At 41.9% G+C, this 23,394-nt stretch overlaps 1 protein-coding gene across 2 annotated transcripts in view; it reads left to right on the plus strand.

Annotated features, from left to right (window-relative positions):
- Positions 1-12,987: 12,987 nt before the first annotated feature.
- Positions 12,988-23,394, plus strand: part of Dyrk2 (Dual-specificity tyrosine phosphorylation-regulated kinase 2) — a 31,647-nt gene continuing 21,240 nt past the window's right edge. Inside the window, exons 1-2 of one of the 2 annotated variants that reach the window (XM_070277304.1) lie at positions 12,988-13,058; positions 16,408-16,454. The gene's annotated coding sequence lies outside the window, so the exon portion shown is untranslated. The remainder of the gene's footprint in view (positions 13,059-16,407; positions 16,455-23,394) is intronic. The other variant, XM_017243480.3, reaches the window with a different exon arrangement.

Genomic DNA, 23,394 nt, shown 5'->3' on the forward strand with positions numbered 1-23,394 from the left:
ACGTTGATGAAATAATAAACTAGTTTTAATTGGAAAAATGGATGTTTTTTAAGAGAATAAATGGGTACTCCCCCCTAACATTGGACCTTCAATCTTAAATTTGGAAGTGCAGCTCTGCCTGGTCCAATTATAATTTTACTCCCAATCTGTCCAATTAGGAAGTCATCCCCCCAACCACCATAAATTCATCGAGAGTGGGAGGTGGTATCCGTGGAACAGAAGCCAAAAGTTCTTCTTGCACAGAAGCGATGAGACAACGGCAACTCATCATCGAGTGACCACAAGAAAAATATCATAATTTCTTTCTCGGAAATCAGCATAGGTCGCCAGACAAGACCAACGCCAATGATTGCCCGCCCAGTGGCACGGTCGCCAAGGGGAGCTTCTGATGCAAGGGGTTAGGGGCGAAGTTGGTTGTCTCGGCGCTTGTTCGAAGATTGAATCAAGACCCCGGCGACGACCTCGGCAGACAGGCGGCTAAATATACTTGTAATCAAGAAAAAATAAAGTAGAGACAGAAAGTTGCGTAGGATCTGGCAGACAAAGAAGTTGCATCAACCTCTCCCTATCCCGGCACCGGTCTTGATCCCTATCCCCACTCGCTTTGATTTCTGGATGATTTTTTGATAAATGCTGCTCATCGTGTAATTTTAAACGCACCGCGCATGTTAAGCAAACAATTTCCCGTGACAGTGTAAAATGGTCTTTCTTATTTTTTTTAGGGTGAGGCGCAAGTACACTTGGAGAAATCTAATCTAAAGACTCCTTTATATATTAAAGCCCTATAAGTAATATTTTCAGTGAAACAACCAGCTAATGCTGTAGGGTCGGTCAGTCGGCTGCGGGCCCTTGGGCGACCATTACAACATGACTCGCAAAGAAAGCGAGTGTTGAATGCAACTTTTATTTCATGTTTTCCCCATCTCTCGGCTTGGCTTTTTCTGGTGGAAAGTCTCTTGGGCCGAGGCCCGAGGGCAGGCCTAGGCCACAAGAATCGTGTTGATGGATTTCTTCCTGTCGTAAATGTTGTAGGCAAGAGATATGTCCAAAACGTTCAAAATGGCTTCGGGGCCCCGTGTCTCCCTAATGGAAGAAGTTGCCAGGCTTTAATATTTTTTGTGCCGTTTTGACTTATCATTCAAGATGCGTTGTTGGCTTGGGTGGATCTGTTGATGTGTGAAGATTTGAGCCTTTGACTTATATGAATTGTGGGAGAGTTCTTGGGAGAATGCAATTCGAAGGGGTCTCATAAAATGGGGCACAATCGGATAATGCGAAAATAAAATGAAATATGTTCATACGTGGGAAATGTGTCAGTAGATGGGATATAGTTGGGTCTCCATTTTTTTTTTTAAATTGCAAAAAAATACTAAATATACTAAATACTCTCCTTTCTGTCAGACTTCTTGTCCGAAATATGCCTCTTGTGGGCGTGTCAATCCATCATGGCGACATCTTTCTGAGGTCCCACGACCATATGTCTCATCGGGTTTTATCATTGATTTCGTTTGATAAATATTCCCGGCACATCCCCAATAATTCCCCTGCCGATCTTTCTTGTAAAGTTGTGGCTTGTTTTGATTTCTTTGCTGTGTCTTCTGCTTTGATTTCCAGGCCCAGCTGGTCGCATTTTGTAATTCGAATAAACACATGGTTGTTGTGATTGGCGCTGATGGTTATGCTTCTTTTTTCAGGGGTTTGTGGGTTGATAAGGCCAGCAATGTGCCGCAGAAGATTGCGAGATCACGGGCCTTTGTGTTTTCGTCGCTTATCAGCGGAGATTTCAAAATGTCAAAACGAAGAAATTCCGGCTTTGTTCCCATTTCGGTCATTAATTAAATTAATATTATGGTATTTTAATGTTATGTTATCGGTGTGCTAACAGCTGCTAACCACCCGCAGCGCTGTTAAGGGCATGGGAGAGTCAAGAGAGCTGGAAGAGAGCTTGTTTTTGTTTTCAAAAGCAAAAGCAAAAGCAAAATGTGTTTGCTGTTGATGCAAAGTCAGGAGGAACTACTCCAGTTTCAAGACCCCCGATCGCAGCCGTGGAAAATACCAATTTGTGATAAGCCAGGGGGTGGAATGCGAGCGGTGGGTGTCCTAGGGGTAAGGCCAATCAGACTCATAATAATGCAATTTCAATGGCCATCGGTCATATGCGGGTTTCGTTTTTGAAGTGTTTCCCCCCTCCGCACGCCCCTGACAGCCCCAGTAATGAGCTGTCATTACGCACACCCATGAGGGTGGTTTCTTTGAGATTGCGGCATGCAACATGATCGATCTGTATAATGGTAATTCATATTTAATGGGGGCTTGAAATGTTTGTTTGTGGTTTTTCAAAAGCGACTGATGCAAGGGTGGAACTCCTGCATAAAAAGGGTATTTTTATTGGATTTTTTTTTAAATAAAGGTGGTACTTCTAAGTTAGTTTTTTTTCTGTCTAATGGATCCAATAGCTAATATTATTCTCCAAAATCTCCCAATAGTGCGCATCACTGTCGCGCTGAAGTTGTTATTTCTACTGCTTTTGGGCTTGCATTTGTATTTACTTTGTTTTTTGTTTGCTTTTGCTTTCTGGTTTCAGTTTCATTCACTCTCACGCGTCCTCTCTCTCACTCGCTCTCGCTGACTCTCAAAGAGTGTGTGGATTTTACGGTGTGGAACGTGGAACCTGGAACGTGGAACGCGTCGATTGTTTTGTTCATATCGTCAATTTGGTTTCGCAGTCTATTTACCTCTCTTATTCGTAAAATTTTTCTCGGGCCGTGCGGTTGGAGGCGGATGATTGGAAAAGCTGTCCAGGTCGACACGGAAATAGTGGGCGCATTGTTGATACTCTTCAGGCGCTCGTCCAGAAATCGGTTCGGAAGTCGGCTTGGCGAGTCGTAGTCGAATATCCACGCGGTTCGAAAGTGAAATCCAACGTCAACGGTAAACCAAACGCACAGCGGCGACGACGCGAAAGAAATTTTTTGAATGGATAGCAGCTGGAACGTGGCTCCACACTCCACGCCAAATCAAATTCAATTGAAAGTTTTATTCTTAAATCTTAGTCGCAATAATTAGTATCTCCGGCAGATACTAAAAGTGTTTAACAGTTCAACAGCAAAGTGCAATTTTAGTTGAGAATCAAGTGGAGAATATCAATCAAGTCGAGAAGAGGTACGAAACAAATAGAATTTTGGTCCCCCATAAAGGTATACACATTCATGGAGTTTTCCTCCTCCTGCCACGGCTCCTGCTACCCCCCTCCAGGAGTCTATGTGCGAAAGCAACAATACCGCCGAGAGATGCTGTACAAACTCCCGAAGCGAAGTTCTTGTTGTTATTGGGTGAAGAGAGAGTGTGAGAGCAGAGCGACTGAGAGAGTTGTGCAGCCTCCTGCAAGGATGCGAGTTGTGTGTGTGTGTGTGAGGTGTGAGTGTGTGCGTGCAGACTTTCGCAATTATGTCCTTCGCAATATGTGCAAGTTTGAGCGGTATTTGAGCGAATCGCCAGAAATCTGATTAAGGGTTAAGGATAGAAGTACACAGGGAAAGGGAAAAGGAAAAGGACGAAAAATGAAAGGATATCTCGCAGATGCAAGCCATCATGATATTAGAAGTAGATAAAAGACATCTATGAAGTTGATAATTAAAGATAACCTAAGATATAACCAAAAGATACCAATTTTAGTATGATAATAGGGAGTATTACTGAAATAGACCTATCTAGATATTATAAAACGTAAGTTAAAATAGACAAAACTTCATAGATAAGGTAGTTCGACGTCTTGATGGTGCTATTCTTTTGGAAAATGGTTGAAAATCAATGAAAGATTGAAATAAAAGAACAAATATTGAGACCTTTAAAGGGTTAAATGTCCTTTGGATCCTCATATGTATGTACATATGCCCTACCCTGTAAATACCCAAGAAATACCACACACAAAGATTCAGAATATTTGCTCGACGTTGAAAGGTTTAATATTTCAATGTATACTTTAGGAGTTCCAACAAAATCTATATCACCAGGTGTTTATTTCGAAAGAAAACCTCCTGATACCTGTATGTAAACCTAACCGGTAAGGTGATTAAAGTATTTCGATTGTAATTCTCATAATAATCTTAAATCTTAATCACTCATCTCAGCTGATTCCGATTATTTACATCCCGCAGTATCAATTAAATATAAGTAAGCGGCAATGAGTACAATGACTTTTTTTTAATTAATTATCACTGGAATATATTATATTGTACAATGTGTATAAATATTATATCACACCTTTTGAACAAACATGTGGTGGACGACTCTCCCCAATTCTAATCTCGCCCTGGAACGGGCTCGTGTGTTTATAAACAATTTATTAAGGTAGCAGCCGGCGCTGGAGATTAAATTTGAATGAATGAGACGAGCGATAAGCGTTTAAGGTTATGAGCACTTAATAAAATGTAGAATATTTAACTCATAAAGTGAGGAAATTTTCGTAATTGATTGTTTTGAGGAAAGACTACTGGCCATTGAAGCGATATGGAAATTGCCACAAAAAGCGAATGCTTTCAACCTTGTAAGCATGCTCTTGAGTGGGGGATTGGCTAAATGGATTTAGTTTTAAGCTTTTTTTGTTCTTTTGCTTTTCAAAGTCAAACACATATTTCAAGAATAAAGAAAACAAGCCAAAAAGCTTGAAAATAAAGACCAAAACCAGGTCCGATAATGATCGGCCAGTCTAAATGGAGATTGCCCTCCAATGTTGCAGTGAAATTTCTCGCCAAGCTCTCCCGTATCTGTCAGATACTTTTCTCAACCGTGGCCGCCCCAGGGCCGGCTAATCAACGCGTGGTTGTCTCCCAGATCCCCCTAGATCTCCTAACCATTGTTATTAATCTTTTCGGTTTTTTGTTAATCATGTTGTTGGCGACCTGCATACAATTTGCAACACGTTTTCTGTGTCGGGTTTGTGTTTTGCTTTCAGTTTCACTCAAAGTGGTGTTCTGTTTTTTCGCCCGCAGCCCCTCAGAGGGTTATCTGTCCATTTGGGAATTCGAAAGTTTACTTTGGGTGTTGAATTTAAGAAATATTAAAAAAAAAAGTGGCATTTAAGAGAAGAGTATTGGATCTGGATAGCTTGGAACTGCTTTCAAGCCAAACTCAACCTTTGTTTCATAAATATTTACTCAGTAGCGAGTCTGGCCTGTACAAAACTCATCAGCTTATGCAAATTCAGGCCAGAATTCTCTTTCTTCTTGTTAGCTCCTTCCTGATAAAAGCCTGCTCGGAAATTCTAATGAAACTCACTCACAGTGACACAATTATGCCAGGCCCTCAGGTGTGATTTGGGATCTACCTCCCGTATTTGCATATGAAGATCCATATGCCGGGGTGAAGTGTCATACAGTGTAGCCCATATACGGACCTAACGGTCCGTCCCCCCCCAAATGCCATTACTATAAGTATTTATTTTGTAGTTTCCCCTCATTGTTTACTCATTCGGCTTTGCGCAATTTTATATGAAGTACGCAAAAGTTTGTAGCAGCGGCCTCGGCTCGAGAGAAGTCGAGTAAGTTTTCGGGGTCCAAGAGCCATGAAAGAGCCGTTAGGTGACCCCAGCCAACCCCCGAGGGGCCAAACCAATTTGCATGAAATGTGGCAATAAAGAAAAACCAAAACTATCAACCCGAAAGTGCTGAGTGGATGCTTAAGGAGCGACCAGAATCAGACCACATGTGGGAGGAGAGTTTTCTGAAATCCAAAAATAATAAACAGACCTTTCTGGGTTTTAAAAAAGACCTACCCTTTTGGTGATAGACCCTTTCAAGTAGAGCTTCTAACTTAAGTCTTAGCTAGTTAGTACAAATTCAAGTGCATTTTTTTGAAAAGTGAGACTAAGATACACCCTCCAAAAGTGAGACCAAAGTTCCCTCCACTCCAATAGCACTTTATAGATGGCTATTTTTTGATAAACTACCGAACTGTCCATATCTTTGCAAAAAATATGTACTTGATAGTGTTATCAAGCCATTTTGTTGTCAAGAACCCTCTGACAAGAGATTGCCAACAATGTCGGATCAGATTCTACGTCATGGATGAGAAATCAAGCCGGTTATCAGACGAAATTCACAATTGAGAAAGCTAAAGGCACAGTATTATATTTATGAGCTTCCGTTTAATTTCGGTGACGAATATTATGATTCCAATGAAGTGTGAGATCCGGTGGAATTCAAACGAGAAACCCCCAGCGAGGTAACAAAGCAGGTGTTTCGCCGACCAGCTGATTATTCAACTCGAAGGGAGAAGAGACTCGTGCGAACTAGTAATGGATGCTCTCGAGTTGAGGCTGTTTTCATTGTTAATTTTAGCATTGAGCTTTTGGGAGCCAAGTGCGTCACAAATGGAGGAGAATTTCTAGCAAAATAGACTCTATAATGGAATAGACTCGATGTCGTGATCGGCGGGTGCTTTAGTGACTTTGTATTTATAGGGTTTCTTGATCTAGCCCAAGTTACTGATTATGGCTACTCGAGTAGGAAGTGTTACTTCCGTATAGCCCTCTCTTTCTCTGAAAATCCTTATCAGGGTCAGTACTAATCAGTGTATTGATTTCTTATCTCTTAGTTTGTTTGTTTGATGATAAAATAAAAACAAAGAAACTTTCTGTTAATTGGGAGAAGTAGAGTAGAAAGAAATTCTCTTAAAAACTAGAAACTATCGAACTATTTGCATAAAATATAGTTAGATATCAGAGCTATTATAACTCACACACTGCCATTAGTGTACTGCCTCTAAATAAGGCATTTCCTTTGCCACTCAAGCACAATAAATCACAACAAATCACAATAATAATCTAAAATTTTTTTCCCTTCTATTTGCAGTTTCGGTGAGTCAACTAGAGTGTACTTTCCACTAACGAGCTTCAAGGGTAAGCTGCCAATTCTCAGCAGATGACCCATTTTTGTTAAATGATTCGCCATGATTCCCCGCCCACTCACACAGATAACCTTCCGCTTCTATTTCGGTGGGAGGCTCGACACCTCCAATGGGGATTGATTTCGAGGCGACACCATCCACGCACTCGTTTAATTAAGAAACCAATTATTATTTAACACCTCTAGACAAGTGTCTAAATCCCCAATGTTAAGTGCATGTCTTCTAGGAATTTCCCCCAGCTAGGGGCCAAGTTAGTATTTTTGACAAGGGAAAGGAGACCTTCGATGGACTTTCCAAGCCGAAATCGCTGTCGTAGGTGGCCGATGTGGGCGCAGAGTCCAACTAGCCTGGCCAACGGTTTGAGGCCAACACTAGAGATCTCTTAGCTCTTGGCTTCTGCCTTTGTAACCGAGACCACGCAGAGACATCCAATCTGATGGCTCAATGAGAACGAATTCGTTTTCCTTTTGTCTTGGGGGCCGCGAATTGGGTCTTGGTCGTGAGCGAGACACGCACGAGGGCGGAACGCACTTGGCGAGCCAACTCTGCGCCCAAGTACACTACACTTTGGATATTTTTGTTTTCGATTCTCAATTCTCGATTCTCGCACTCTCTAGACAAGTGGGTCAAGTCCAAATCGGAAGGCAATCGGATGGGTTTGTTAGAAAAAAGTGAAATCGCTAAATGTTTTCAAAAGCTACGGCCTGCAATTAACTCCCAATCATGTCTTTAATTATCACTTGCACTTTTGTCGTCGGATTCTAAGTAATTACATTTTTTAGCTTCGTATGATTTGCATTTTCTACCCGCCGTTCAATACGATGCTGTAATTACTGCCTAATTATTTATTTATTTCTAATGCTGGCACTGATTGGCATTGGCTCGGTCTAGACAGGGCGAGGAAGGCTTCATTAGTTGGGAGAAACTCCTCATAAAGTCTTGGAGACCTCAGCCTCGAGACAATCAAGAAACATGAGCCCGTCTTGTTTCAGCAATTAGTATACTAGTCGGTACTAGTGTTAGTCACCTCTCTCCCATATTTTGAAATTACCGAAGTGCAGTGTTGGCTTAAAAGATTACACAACCTGCTGGCACACTCGCCGAGGCGTTATCGGCCCACAGCCCACTGGCAACCAAGAGAGAGATCCCCACCTCTGTCTCTGCCACAAAATTTGCCTCCAAGAATATGGAAATGGCAGCAAATCTTGCATATTTTGAAGACTAGATGGTGGGCAGCTCCGATATGATTGGTTGCCAGTGCTGGTGGGATATTTAGTGATTGAATTCAAGAAATTAAATTTAATTCCCAAAACATGACTAAGCTGTAAACATCAATACTTTTAGGTCATTAGAATTCAAGGGAGTTTAATGATAATTGACAGAAATGAAGAGACAGAAAGAACTTCTCCAAGTGACCCACTTTTAAGAGACTTTTAATTAAGAAAGAGCTCCCCAAAAAGGTTACCAGACTTCACAGAACCCTACAGACCATAGTCCTTAGTAGCTTGTAGTTATCTCTTTGAAACTGACTGTATCTTTTTCCTGCACTTCTTACCACTTATCCTTAAGCATAAATTTGGTAAAACGGGTGTTCCGTTAGCCGACTTTTTTTTAGCCAGAACCAAAGCCAGACCGCAAATGCAATCATCACATTTCATCACCCACAAGAACCTCGGCCAGCCATCTCCCTGCAACTCTCCCGGGGATCTCCGCGGACTTGTTATATTAATGCCCCAGAGATTGTGGCATGACAACAGCTTCGGAATATATCATTTACCGTTTAAAAGAGAGGAGCCAGATATTTATGCACTTGAACGGCAAAACAAAAGCTGGCTCCCCAACCGCAAAATAATGAGAAGAACAAAGACCAGAGACCGGAGACCGGAGACCAGAGCTCTGGGCTTCACAGAATTTCATCACCATTATTTCCATGGCGAGTTGTCGGTGTCTTCGAGAAGCGTTTTGGGTCAAACCGCACCCGCAGTGACTCCTTGGATCCATAGCCTACAGAGTCTACATCCTGTGCTGGGCACATATTGAGTTTCTGGACACCGCGTCCGGCAAACAGCTGTGTGGAAACCAGTTTTTGGCCTTAACTTGTACTACGGCAGCTGTAAACAATCAGAGCTAACTGCCTGCCAGGCACTCAGCCATGAAAAATGAATGATGATAATGATGGTCAAGTCAAGTTGGCTCTCTGCTGTTCTTTCGACCAGTCATTGACCAAAAAGCCTTCTTCTGGCTCCTGAATTTCTTTGGCTGGAAACTTGATTGTGTATCTACCCCAAAAGTGTGAGTATCTGAAAAGTCTGGCTCGGCTCGCAGTCGCAGTGCCCTTAGTGACTTGTTTGGTTTATGGCCTCTCGGGTTGTGTTTCTTACACTCTCGAGCTCTCTGGCAGTCGGTTGGTCTGTCTGAGGAGCCAAACCGGTTGCCACCAGGTTCATAGGCGAGGCTTTGTTCGAGCCATAGCTTATATACCTGCCTGCCTCTATAGCTGCACTTCTAGTTTTGCTTTGTTTGGTGCTTTTTCTGCTTCAGAATTTTAGCTTGCAGTCGCTATTTGTGTGCGGGGTTATCGTTTCGAGATCGTGGTGGATCGTAGTTGTGATTGTTTGATGGCTGAGCTAATCCAAAGTTTGGAATCTGGTTCTGTCCAACTAGTCTATCTAGTCCTTGGTCCATGATCGCAACCTTTGGTAGCCGATTGGCGGCCTACTCTCTCATTTGGCTGTCAATCAGTCACCGTATTCCTCATTCTGCAGGTTGCCATAAAAAGTCACTGCAACTACAGTTGGCAACTGACAACTGGTGGGGAAACTGGTTGCATTTCAAAATCAAAATTTCTGCACATTTCTGCCGGTTTCCCTGTATGGCCAAGACGAGTTCTAGTTACTCCTCGGCTAAAAAAGAGTGCATAAAATGGCCATCACGCTCACCGTCTAAGCTTAAAACTCGGACCAAAAGAGAGATTTGTTGAATCATACAGAGGGCTCGGTTGCAGCCGAGTAATTCGACAAACGCAGGAGCAATCATCGAAGCGTGCCAGCTGGAAACATGCAATATTCCAGCAACCAGACCCCAGCCCCCAGTTCCATCTCCCCTCGATTAATCCTCCGCTTCTGCAGACAAAACGCATTCATTATTGGCTTGCCCACATAATAAATGATGTAAAAAGTAGGCGTACTCGCAACTCACTCGCCCGAAAGGCGTCAAGTGGGTGGAGGTGGTGGTTGCGGTAGTGGGGGGTTCAAGCCATAAAATAATAACCAAAAAATTGTTTTTGCTCCGCACCATAATTATTCACTTATTTCTCTCCAACTTTTCGACAAAAAATATGTTTTCAAGATTGCACAAAATCAGCCAACATACCTACTTTTGTGTTTTGTGGATTTGGTTGGTTGCCGGTAACGAGGAATCAAATACACTTTTAATGAGTCCATAAATAGTCGAAATAGTTTAACAATTTTCGGCCCGATGTTGCAAGGAAATTATGAAATATTTTTTAAATAGAGAAAGTTAACTAAGATCCCTGAGTAAACTAATTAAACAGATTAAAATAATGGTTTGGACAAAAAAATGGACAAAAAATCTAAAAAATATTTTGTCTCAGGATTTTGATGAAGAATGGTGAAGAATCGATCTAGAAATCTTTTAAGGTACTCCGCTTGAGAATCGGATAAGAATTGGGGAAGATATAGACATCGCAGTGGGCCCTATAGGGGAAAACCCCATTTTCTAGGGATCCCATCACAAAAAATGGACAAAAAATCTAAAAAATATTTTGTCTCAGGATTTCGATGCAGAATGTTGAAGAATCGACTCACAAATCGTTTAAGGTACTTCGCTTGAGAATCGGATGAGAATTGTGGAATATATAGCCATCAATGTGGGCCCTTTAAGATTTACTTGTATCTTTCTACTACTAGTACTTGTACTTGTTGAAGACTTTAAGAAATATTTAAAGACCCACCAAGTTAGGATTACTGTTTATATTCAGAGTACAGCTTAAAGTGCTACTTATATCTTTATTAAGCTGCACGTGTTCGAAACACCTCTTGATATATTTTAGATGAAAGATAGGTCGGCGACAAATTTAATTGCTCCGTTACTGCTGCCAGGCCATAATCGCTTAGATGCTGTTTATTCCTCATAATGATCGTGTTTGCCTGATTTCGGGGATCGGTAGCCGGAGATGGGGATCGCGATGGGGATGGAGGCAGCGACTACTGTTCGCAGGTAAATGAAGGTGTGCTCGGCCAGCCACAAAGCCCGGCCAGCACTCTCGACGGGGGCCGCTGGTACGAGATGTCTGGTGTCTTGGCCCGACTGTTTTCGAGTATTTTACGTTAATTTACGCCAAAACTGTTGAATAGCTATTCGCAGCAGCAGTCGCGGCTGTTGTATCTGCTTTCGGTTTCATTATGAGTGGAAAATCATGCAACGGCTGTGCTCGGGCTTGGCTTTGGGTCTCTGGGCTGGCTTGTATCTGACAGTTGCACACACGGATTGCGGGTTGCAACACCCGTTTTGTATCTTTCGCTTGCCTGGATTGTGGTTAATCATACTTCTGCCTGGCCGCCTGTCGGTTGTTAAATTAACAGCTGCGCTCCAGCAGCGTATTTTTTATTCGCAGGACATTTCAATATGCAAAGCCACTTGCCTAATATTTGTTTCGGTGTCTGCTGGCCGGAGATAAGTGCCTCTTCTTCGCACTTTTCAGTTTCACGCCCTGGGCCGGGCCTTTGGGTGATTTTCCTAATTGGATTTTCCGTCTAGGCGAGCTCTGGCACTGGCCCTCTGGCACTGGCTCCGATTCGGCATTGTCCCGAGTGTCAATTGGATTGAGAACTGTTTCATAATGCCACTGGGTGGGAAGGTGTTGGCCAGCCAAATAATAATATAACCCAAAAGAGTGTTGATTACGTCTTCGATTGATGGTCTCCTACAATGATATATTATTATTTTTATGACCGGCATACGCGAAGTGGCTCTCAAATCGAATTTATTGCGTGGCTCACTTTATTCGCATACTCGGGCCGTCAGAAATCCATTCGGGGGTCCATAAAATAGATTCGAAATCAAAATAAAACCAAACAGCTGCTGAGATACCCGGCCAGCTGAGCAATATTATTTGATTTGTGTTTTTCCGTCCCATTTTTCTTCAGCGCGCTTTCACTTGCCAATTTTCGATGCTTGTATGCCCACATGTCTATATATATTTTTTTTTTAATAACAATTGGTTGGTAAAGAGCTGAAATAGAAAATATTTACTTGCCTTAGTTGTATGGATTTTTTTTAAATAAAATAAATAATTATTCAAAGGCCGTATAATTCAAAACCTCTCATAAATAAATGGATGAGAAGCTGGGTCTTATAAGGGGCTTGGTCAGTTCTGTCGGTTTCAAAATAAACATACAATGAGGACACCCAGGAAGCTCGCTCAATGCAAAATGAAAAATAGCCTTTGCATGCAAATCTTTTAAAAAAAAAACGAAAACAAAACATAAATCTCAGAAGTGATTCACTTTTAAGAAAATAAACTTCAGAAGCAAGGAGTTTTTGAGATTTGTGAGCCTGGAAAGTTATTTTTCCATAAAATACCTAAAACCTTAAAAGTTAGAATGCCTTGTACCGGCATTTTTGTGTCTATATGTACATAGGTCTAATAGAAATGGTAATCCTACCAGCCCCAGAATGATAAGAATTTGGATTCCCATATGCTATCTGGAGTACTGACTCACAAACGCCCCCATTAGTGATTGTGCAAGCAGGTTTTCCACAGATTTGATTCCATCCAGCTTATCAATTAACTTTTTACGCTGCAGACATGCCTACCGATAAGAAATAGTTACTTTGTATGCTTATTTCGATATGCGGCATGTTTCTATTGTTTATTTTTTGGACTTTATGTGGGACACTAAATTACGTAAATAAAGTGTGGAATTTGTGGTGGGAACGGGGTCACCATCGAATCGACATAATTAGATAACCATTTTGTTAGATAAGAGGAGGAATAAATATCTTTGATTTATTTATAGTTTCTAAATATATATATTTTTACAAATCCTATCTTTGCAGAGATCCTAAAGCTTTGTAAGATTGAGCTTGATTGAGAAACTCTGAGGAGAGTGTACTAGTTGTGGTTTTAGGTAAGCTAGTTGGTTGAACTTTATTAGATTATTCATTAATTTATAAATTCCTTTCAATAAAGAGTTTAAGACGCATTTGTATGACTGCGTCGTATTTTTTGCAAAACGATAATATTATTATTTCAAGCGCTGCTTTGTTTATGGCTTTGTGACCATTTCCCGATATCATTTCGCGCATATTTCAATGTAAACTGGGGAGTCAGCTGGTCAGACAGTTCAGCCAGTGTTCTGATAATTGTTGTCGTTGGAAGCCTGTTTATAGAAAATAATTCTTAAAAATTTCCTGAAAAGGAATCATGTTGTTAGGAAAATAAATAAAATATTAAATGCCTTCTCCGATAAGGTATTATTCCGTAAGGTTGAAAATAAAGAAACAACCTTGTGGCTCGATCGTTTTCACACAAATTGCAAAATGAATTCGATTTCGAATTACAAAACAGTACTTACTAGAGAACTGTAAACGGAGGCAATGCCACTGCGATGTGCAACCCGAGACGGACGTCGTTTTCGTGATGCGTGAAAGTCAGCCCCAGCCTTGTGGGGCTAGGAAGTGAAATAAATCGCAGCCAACAATCCGAGTGAAATGTAAACATCGTAAAACAGCGTATGTAGATTGCAACAATATCAAATCGAGCCAGACTTGTCATGCTAGTCATCCGCGAATCGTCGAAACACTAAAATTTATCGTCGATTCGAGCTTATCTAAGATTGCCTGGATCTTTTATGGCTGAGATTTGCGATTTTTAATGTAAAGTAAAGTTCGCGAGCAAGGCTAGTATAATATAAACAAACCGCAGAAGAATAAATGTTGAGTCAAAACACGCGATAATTAAATATTTGATATGTCAGCTGGTCGGCAGACTACAAAGCCAAGTTCCCTAGGGGTGGTATCTACTTTCAGAGAGTTCCCAGAGTTCTCGAACAGCTGACGGTGAACCGCGCCCCTTGGCTGGAAAACTTGGAGTCAAGTGAAACTTCCGCCAATTCACGGATTAAGATTTATCGCCAAAGCACCTCTCATGTATGAGGCATACGCTGCATATTAATCCCAAGGCATTTGCATTTCTTGGCGCGTTGTGGCTGGAAATTCCAGGCCTTAAATGGGGGAAATGGAGGGTAAGACAAGACAAGAGCAAACTATTCCATTCACCAGACACTGCTTTAAGCTAATGGCCATAATGAATATAAATAATTATTCACGCCAATGCCTGTGGTTCGGAGGCGATAGTGTGCGGAAATGGTTTTGTATCTCAGTTATGCATGAAGGACGATCAGATCCTATTATTAAAGTACTCTAGATTCCACCTAATACCATCCAATTTGTGGCCATTAGAATGCTATTCTCTTCTGGCTTCTGAGAAGCCCACGCCCCACTGAGTGAGCAGGTTCTAACAATGGCCCCCAATCTTGCCCAATTCTACCCCACAAAGGGTATGATATGACACAGATACCGCCCACCACCCACCCCCCCATACTCTTAAATTTATTATCATGTAAAACTTTTGTGCAACAATGTGGACAACAAAAGCTCGAAATCGCTGCTACTGTGCAGCTGCTCGCTTGCCACATGCCGCCCCAAAAGCCCACACCCGTCAATTGTTCTGGTTGATAATTTATTTGAATATTTGGCATAATTATTCCACAGCCAAACCAAAACCCGTTGTATTTCACAACCAAACTATTAAAGCTCGCCGGAACGTATCTTTAAGATACAAAATTGCACTGGGAATTGGGCAAGTTCGACTTGACATTGAGTCGGAGAGAGAGATAATCACCGAATAACCAGTTGCACTCGAGATAATGAAACTACCAGATACAGATTCGTATCTGATGGCTGACAAATGAAAAATGATTGTCGCTAATTGAGGTTTGTACTCTTCGAGCTATCGAGGGTAAGATAAATGGATATGCCCAGCTCTGACCAATCACTTAGAGTCGATTAGCTCCAGAACCCGATCTCTCCGACTTCTATAATTTTGTAGTTTGCGCCTCCGGGTCTTGGGTATTGGGTCTTGGGTATTGGCTTTGTTTTGAAAACTGAGCTCTCGCTCTGACTGGGCGATCGTCGTGCGTCGCGAATCAAAAGGCGCATAAATTTCTATGCTTTTGTAAGACTTCTCGACCCCCGTTGGGGAAACAGTAGCGGCGTCCATTAATCAAAAGGCACTCTGGTCCGGCCAGAGCCGAGATCGCGTATTAGTTACACTTTATCTGATGGCGGGTTATTAGTTCGCCAGAGTTGGAGATTGATTGCTTACATGACGAGTGGCCATCCGAGGAGGAGCCTAAGCCGGGTTCAAGGTAACACCAGGCACGACTTAAGAACCTACTCGACTTAGCTGCGATAAACTAATACTATAAGTGCTCGGATTGAGTCATAATGGATGTTCTGAACTGGCACTTTGATTTTCCAGCACAATGAATCCTCTTCTAGAATAAATTTGTTTGCAATTCAACGCTTTGAAAGCGAGGGAGAAATGTCAACATCTATCCGCCATCGTGCCTCAGCTTACGTTTGCAAATTTATGCAAATTTTTATTTATTAAATAAACACGCAAAGTGCGTGTCATCAGCTGTTCTGTGGGAGAGGCTGGCCTGGTATGATGGATGTGGCTGGTGGGTGGGTTCGTTGAACGAAAACGACAGAACCTCGTCGAGGACATCGTCGTCGGCAACTACAACGACCATGGGGGAATGTTGATTGGCAATTTGTTGTGGCAACTACACCAAGCTTAGTTCAAAGGAGCGGAGCTCTGAAGCGATAATGTTATCGAGTTCATAAACTTACTGCCTTGATGGGAATTTTGTGGGATAACTGTTGCTCTTAGTCGCAGTATCTAATCGAATAGTGAGCCAATCCCAGACTCTATCAATTACAAAAGATACTGTGCCATCGAGCATGAAATTAGACAAAAGTCACTGATAGGGAGACCCCTTGGTGGTAACTGGTAGCTACGCACATGTGCACACCCTGGGCCCTCTGGCCAGCCCCGACTTTCATGACAACTTGCAGTTTGTTTGGCTTCGTTTAAGGCATTACATTGCCTCTTTATTAATTTATGCATTTTTTGTTGATTGTCTTGCGTTACAGTTGACAGGTTTGGCCGATCGGCGGTGGTGGGTGGATGTAGTGGCTTGTTTATGTGGTTCGAGCTGGATAAGTACCACGATTAGTTGTTGTCTCCTACATGGCACTGCGTTGTAGCGTAACTGCTTTGATTAATTTTAATAGCCTTGCCCGAACAACTTGTCTCGATGGCTGTAATTAATAATTATTATTATTTGATTGGTAATTCTGTCTGGCATTTATCTAACCGCCCACCGTTCTCCGCCCTCTTGTTTCTTGCAGACCTCTTCGGAAGTTGCGCAAGAACAGGCATTTGTGTTGCGAACAAGGTGAGTTGAACTTTGGCAGAGTGTCATGTTGCCTTAAGGGGGAACCTCAAATCATTAATTGAATTCTGTTGCGGGGAGTCATTGGTCATTGGTGATCCTGCCTGCCCCACTAACCCACTAACTCACCGAGAGCCCAGTGATTGATATGGAAACAAAGGCATGTCCAGCTTTTGGAGTAAAATCAAATGCATACTGCAACTGTGAATGGAAGTTATCAGCTTGGGCCCCTCTGTGGCACTTTATAGTGCCGCCTCTTGAGTCAACAACTCGCCGCTGACCCACTTCTGAGTGGCAACGCGACGCGACTCTCTAATCAGACAGTAACTTTGAAAGCAAATAATAAAAGAATCGAAAACAATTACAAATCAGTGCTTTCCATAGCACCATAGTAGCATAGTAGGGAGTGTAATAACCCCGGCCAGAGTTGCCCGGCTTCCTGTATGCGATAAACAATGGCTACCCTCCGATATGTGTCAACGTTATTGTCTGCCAGCCGAGGGATGCTGGCTTTGTTCTAGGTCCCTAGCCTTTAACCTGGGTACAACTAGGGTTCTTTAAAAAGGGAATTTAATAGAAAATCAGGCATATATTGCTTTCTAGTAAGTTCTTCCTTTTAATTAAAACTTTTCTGATCTGTGAGCTCAACACTCTTGCGATTATTAGTCGCCTGCCGTCAAGCCAGTTGGAACTTGACTTATTAAGCCATAGGCCTATTTGGTCTTGGCGCCGTCTTAAATGGCAACAAGGGAAAGCATCAGAGGGGCGGGAAAAGTGGGTGTAATCTCCACATGGGGTCCTCCCTCGGAAAAGCTTCCCAAACAGATGATAGCTGGGACTAACTGACGTCTTTCCACGTCCATCCCCGGCCCATTCCTCCGCATCTGATGTGTTTCTTTTGTTATTCTACACAATTCGCGCGCCCAACCTATCAAGAATTTCAATGAGTTCGTTTCCCTTTCGGTAGCTAGGCGGTCTTCTCAGTCAAGAACAAAAAAAACACATAGATCCGAAAAAAGCAAAACATGTTGGAAATTAAAGTAGAACCTGTTGTCTTACTCATGAGGTTGCCTTTTTGGGGAAAAAAGAAATAACTTCAAATTGGTTTATGGGGTTTAGTTCTCGAAATTATATTCAGATTGGAACTCTCTTAGAATTCTTATGATCCAAACAATGTTAGTTAATTAAACTATGTTTAAACTATAAGCTAGCACTAAGTCTATTCATTTCAGAGTGAAATTAGGCGGCTCCTCTCTCCAGAAACTCGTTATCCAAACGGGTGACTTGGCCAAGCTTCCACAGAGAAAAAAATATATGTATATCCCTTATATGGCTAATTGTTATTTAGTGCGAGAGTGGCAGAGCCACCAACACCTGAAGTTTTGGACTTGCCTCATGAATAATCAAGCGTCTTACGTCACAGAGAGATGGGGGAAAATGGGGAAAAGTTAATGAAAAGTTGTTGACACTGTGTCAGTGGCCTGGACTTGCAATCGATTTGCCCTTTTGTGAGGCAGAGTTGAGGTTCCAGCCATCAAAGGCTATTTTCTGTACTCTTTGTTGCTAGAGTAGAGTTTTATGAGCCAATTACATGCAACACTGGGCAGCAGAACACAGCATTGAGGCACTGAAATATCACATCCATCACATGCTAAGCTCGCATCATGTAGCAACTATTATGTGAATGCGATTGGGGCATGCCCCGCATCCTGCCGCCTCCGACCCTCGACGCATGTGCACGCCATGCGAGGAGCTGAGCTGAGCCAACCTATGAGTATCGCCGTCTATCATTAAACTGTCGTAAATCACAAGTAATTGACATTATACAACGACCGAGCAGGCAAGCAGGCAGTCAGGCAGGCAAATAGCCAGCAATTATCCCAAGACAACAAACATTTTTCTTAAACTACACGTAGCAACTATTAAGCTAAAGATATCATATGGAAATGGTGTGTAAGATGGGCTGAGATGACGACAATAAAGTTTTGGGACGAGCCAGTGATCAGGGCATATAGAAGAAGTTTTCTGGCTAATTCGAACAATTGCCAAAAGATCTCTTGAGACTGCAATGCTCGACCGAAATGCAACAAAACAATCAACTATATATTTAGACTGACACACTAAAGAAACGACAGCAGACACCGTCCCACTACTATCTGCCAGGCCACCAGACCAAGCCAACCCACTTTTGTGAAAAGATTACGAAATCGCTTGGCTGATGCCGAGAATGTGCCACGCGTAATCCTATATAGAACAGCTGAGAGTAACTTTCGGCACGTCGGGTTTCGTCGCTCGGGTTAGATAAGAGCCATAGCTATAGCTGTAGCCAGAAGGTGGCATATAAATAAATGCACCACACCACCATGCTGGGGGTTATGTGTGCATCAAAGAGACTGGCAATTGTTAGCTAATACCTGCCAACATGACGCTGCGGTTGCAACAAGTGGTCAAGGCTCATGGCTCAAAATATGAAAATAAACAATAAAAGAGAGTCATCTCTTCCAATAAATATTATAGGCATTGTTTGCATATCAAACAGGAAACTGCAAATCAGCGTAATAAAAAGTAAGACTGTCAACAAGCTCTTATTTGGGGAACTTTTAGGGATATTTTGTCGAGGAATCAGCTCTACATATCGCCAAGTGGAGGGCCGTAAAAAAAGGCATTATTGGTCTAGGTTTTATGGCCGCGAAGGAGTAGTGCTGTCCAGGAATTTAATTATGCCGCACATTAAAATTAAGCAACATAAACTACAACCCAGAGCATAAACAAGCCACAGCAGCCAAAACTAATTAACATTCCGCGCAGCATTCAGAGTCGATGGAGTTCTGTGCCGCATGTGGCAGACAGGGCTCCAGTTTACGATTTAAAGTAAAAATATTCTTGCTTTAAAATAGGCATTTTTGAGTACTTAATTGAATATAACTAGCGGTTGATAATTATTCAAGGAATTCGAGTCCCCTAACTGAGCCACTGGTGGTCAGAGGGGAATCTAGTAGTGCAGTTCGTCACGCTGGAAAAACTCCCCCGGCCTGAAAACTGAAATTTCCAAATAGAACTCCACTCTGGTTCTCCACTCCACTATGTTGAATGGCAGTCGAGTTGTGCTCCCCCATTTCATTGTTATTTCTCGTATGGTTCATTTGTTCCATTTTATTTCATGTTATTCTGTTCTATTGTCTATCGGAAGTCGAGCTGGTCGTTAATTTATGCGTTTTTGTGGAAGTGCCCCAACCACCACCTCTGAAAAAAATAAAACAGGAAATGCAATTAGTTTCAGGGGGTTCTCTGCAGTCGAAAAAAGAGATTCTTCGAGTGTCATAAATTGGCGGCGGTTTGTTTATATTTTATGTTTATGTGTGTGGCCCCTTATGGCTTTCTTTTTTTGACCCAAATGCCGTGGAGAGTTCTCTTCAGGCCATTTAATAGCATTTTTGACAAATTTGTTGAAAATTTACAACTCAACCACTGCCGATAGATGAAGTACTTGAAAAAGACCCAGTTCTGACACCAGATGGGAGGAAAGCTCTTGCTGCAATTGGGAAATTCTTTCTTTATAGACAGTAAAGTATGCAACGCTGCTTCCTGTTGGGGCAATGGGAAATATCCTCCTTTTAAAAAACACTTTTGTTCGCATTCGGTTTCTAAAAATACAAAACTTTTTACTTACACGACGATTAGAGCAGCATCAAGCTAAATACAAAACAATGCCAGGAATTGGCGCGTGAAAATTGTTTCGTTTGATGAAAAAGTAAAAAAAAAAAAAATAAAATTCAATTGGAAAGCAGTTCAAACAGACGGGCCGGGCGAGAAGCGCTAATTAGCCAACAGAAATAAACGTAAAGCGGGACTGGCAACTAAAAGCAATATCATCAGCAGTTCGAGATGAGTCTTCCAACCAGAAAATTTCACTGCGAAAATTATAAAACGTGCACACATCACATCAATGATATCGATTTCACTGATTGATCGAAAAAAAAAAAAAAGAAAAGCAGGCAGCCTCAGTTGTGGAAACTCGGTCGCGCAGGCGCTTTTCATTTTCAACGCAGTGACAACTCGGACGCCAGGGGGCGCTACTCAGCACCACACCACACAGCACCCTGGAAACTGTTCCCATTAATCGCCTGCCGGTCTAGTGGAGCGATCGTGTTATGAACGATGATCGTTCATTATAGACCGAGTTACGGGTTACGTGTTCGGGCACAAACGAAAATTCTCATAAATTCTTGAACACTGCGGGGAATGTGAATTCTTTTCTCCGCCTCGTTTTCAGATCTCCATCCTCGCCAGATCGGCGGCCTAACTTGGTCACTGGGTCGGTCGTCGATGGCAGCGTCTGGCACTGTTTATCAGTGGGGATCAAATTTGGGGCCGTGGCACGACTCACCTCCTCCCTGCTGATTCGTATTTATTTATCTAGACATCAGGTTAACCACACGTCCTCCAGTGCTCACCTCATTGTTTACTAATTTCCAGTCCCGCCTGTGATTTGTGTATCTTATGTTGTTCCACTTGTAAGAATTGGGAAATATATCAGAAATATTGGGAAATTCTTGGCCAATAGGTGGTGCTTAACAGGGCTAGGGATTGATTTTAGATGGTCACACTATTTTATAAAATCCCTAGAGCGATAAACTAGAGGTTTTTTTTAGCATAAAGCAGATCTTTAAGCTGAGAAAAACATTCTTTTAAAGATTCTTAAATGCATTTAGATCAAGATTTAGATTTGTTTCTTTTTTTATAAAAAAAAAATCCAGTTAGACTTGCCAATTTATTTTAATTTAAACTTCAGAGAAGCAAGAACAGATCATTGATCTAAAAAGTGTTCCGCTAACCCGCCTATATTTGCATCCAATTGCAATTAGAAATTCAAAATGCCCGGCCAAGTCAAGCATATCTCAACCCCGTTGACCCACAAACTGAAAGGCTTTATGGGCAGAAAACAGAGACCTTTGCATCTGGCCAAAATACCAGAGAAGGCAATTATGCATGCCTTGGCTGGGGCTAGAGCTGGAGCTGGAGATACGAATGTCTTACGAGTATAATCAAGCGCAGAGCGAGACTTATCGTAGGTCAGAGCCAGTGAATCGAACCGAAAGCAGCCGCACAGATACACACTCCCAGATAGCTGGCTCAGAAAGATGGATAGATAGATAGATAGATGGTTTTTTATGGCAGGGGAGTGAGAGTGGGAGGGTGAAACGATGGCAATTCAATGATTTTCAATAGCCGAGGCGACATGGCTGCAACACGGTCACAAAAAATGGCTGTTGGCTGTTGGGGAAATGAAGCGAGCTCCTTGTTCGACTTGGACCTGGTCTTGGAGCTAGAGTGGCGGCTTCGGATCTACTCCACTATGATTAGGCAGAGGCCGAGGTGCTGGTCAATGGTCAGCGGCAGCAGCAACAAAATCGAAAAAATCACAAAAATTGATTGGCCATGCTTGTGTCTGCAGGCAGTTGTTAAATCAAAAGCTTCCACTTTTTTTTTTTTGAATTTGTTTTCCCGACTTGATCTTGTCCAATGAACATTAAAGAGCTGCTTTTGTTATTATGACTGGAGGCTGGATTGATAGGAAATTGGGTTGAGGAGGCAGCGTTCGTTGACTCTGGCTCACTGATGCAACTGCAACTGCCACTCATGGCTCATGGCTCGTCTTGGTAATTAATGCAACTCCGCCTGCAAATGCCAGATCCGTTGATGATGTAAGCCAGACTGATTGACAATGGCAGTTAATATTTAATTGATTAGCTCGCACCAGTGCATCAATCAATCAGTGGCAGTGGCATTGTTAAGGAAATGGGCGTGGTTGTTAAATGCGTTGGATGATGGCTGCTAGCTGGCTTGTTTGGAAAAGAAAAGTGAAAACATTTGTCGCAATCAACTGGAAAGTGAAATGGAAACAGTTGGCTTTGATTTTCAGCGGATATACTTCAGGGAAATCAATTCACTCGATTGCGAATCTCTTAACTTTAGTTGTATCTCTTGGATATATATATGTATTTCGACAGCGCGCTACAGACACTGACAGCTGTCAGGGCGTCAGTGCGTTGCTTTGCAAGTGACCAGAAAACACAAATTTATTGCATGCCAAAAATAAAAAAAAAAAAGAATAGGTTTAGGCACAAATACGTACAGGTTCTTAAAAATAGGCCTACCGACCCTGGCTGCCCTTAAAATACCGACAATACGCTCTGGTTTTGCAAGCAGATGAGTAGGAATTTCATCAAAGTATGAGGATAATAATAGAAAATAGTATAAAGCTAAGAATAATTTAACAAAGATACTAAATTTTCTCAATTTTCTTATCATTTCAGGTAAGCATTTAAAAACTGCAAGTAAGCCTTGATGGAATGTCTGGCAAGTTTAATATTTTCCTTAAGAAGACCCTCTGTGTTTATTCTTCAAAGAAATACTCCCTAGTGACCCTCAAAAGAGCAGCTCGAATGTAACCAAATTACTCGTGCATAAAAAAAAGAATTGTGGCCACTCATAAACCCCACCGTAGAACCAACTGTTTCCAGTTTTTAATTAAAAAACCAGACTCGAACCAACAGAGCCAACGGATCTCCCCAGAAGTTTTTCCAGCTCTCTTGTCTTGGGTATTAATTAACAACTTCCTCCCGGGCCGGGTCTCTACCATCTCTGGCTGGTGTTTTGGTTTTTATTACCCGCCGAATGGCAATAATAATTATAATCATCATTTTTTTGTGGGTTCTTTTTCGGTTTGTTTAGTATTCTGTGGGCACATTTGACCCAAATCACAGCCCAGTCCGACAGCACTGACCCATTTGGCCAAAAAAAACATCCAACATATATTGATATGCATATGTATTCACATTTTATGCGATTTGCTGGAATAAACAAAACAAAATGATGCAAAAATACAAAATCATGCTAATCAAATTAATGCGAAACTGTTGATGATATAAAATGTTTTCTT

This window comes from Drosophila bipectinata, chromosome 2L (genome assembly GCF_030179905.1).
Source record: "Drosophila bipectinata strain 14024-0381.07 chromosome 2L, DbipHiC1v2, whole genome shotgun sequence".
Classification (NCBI taxonomy): Eukaryota; Metazoa; Arthropoda; class Insecta; order Diptera; family Drosophilidae; genus Drosophila; species Drosophila bipectinata.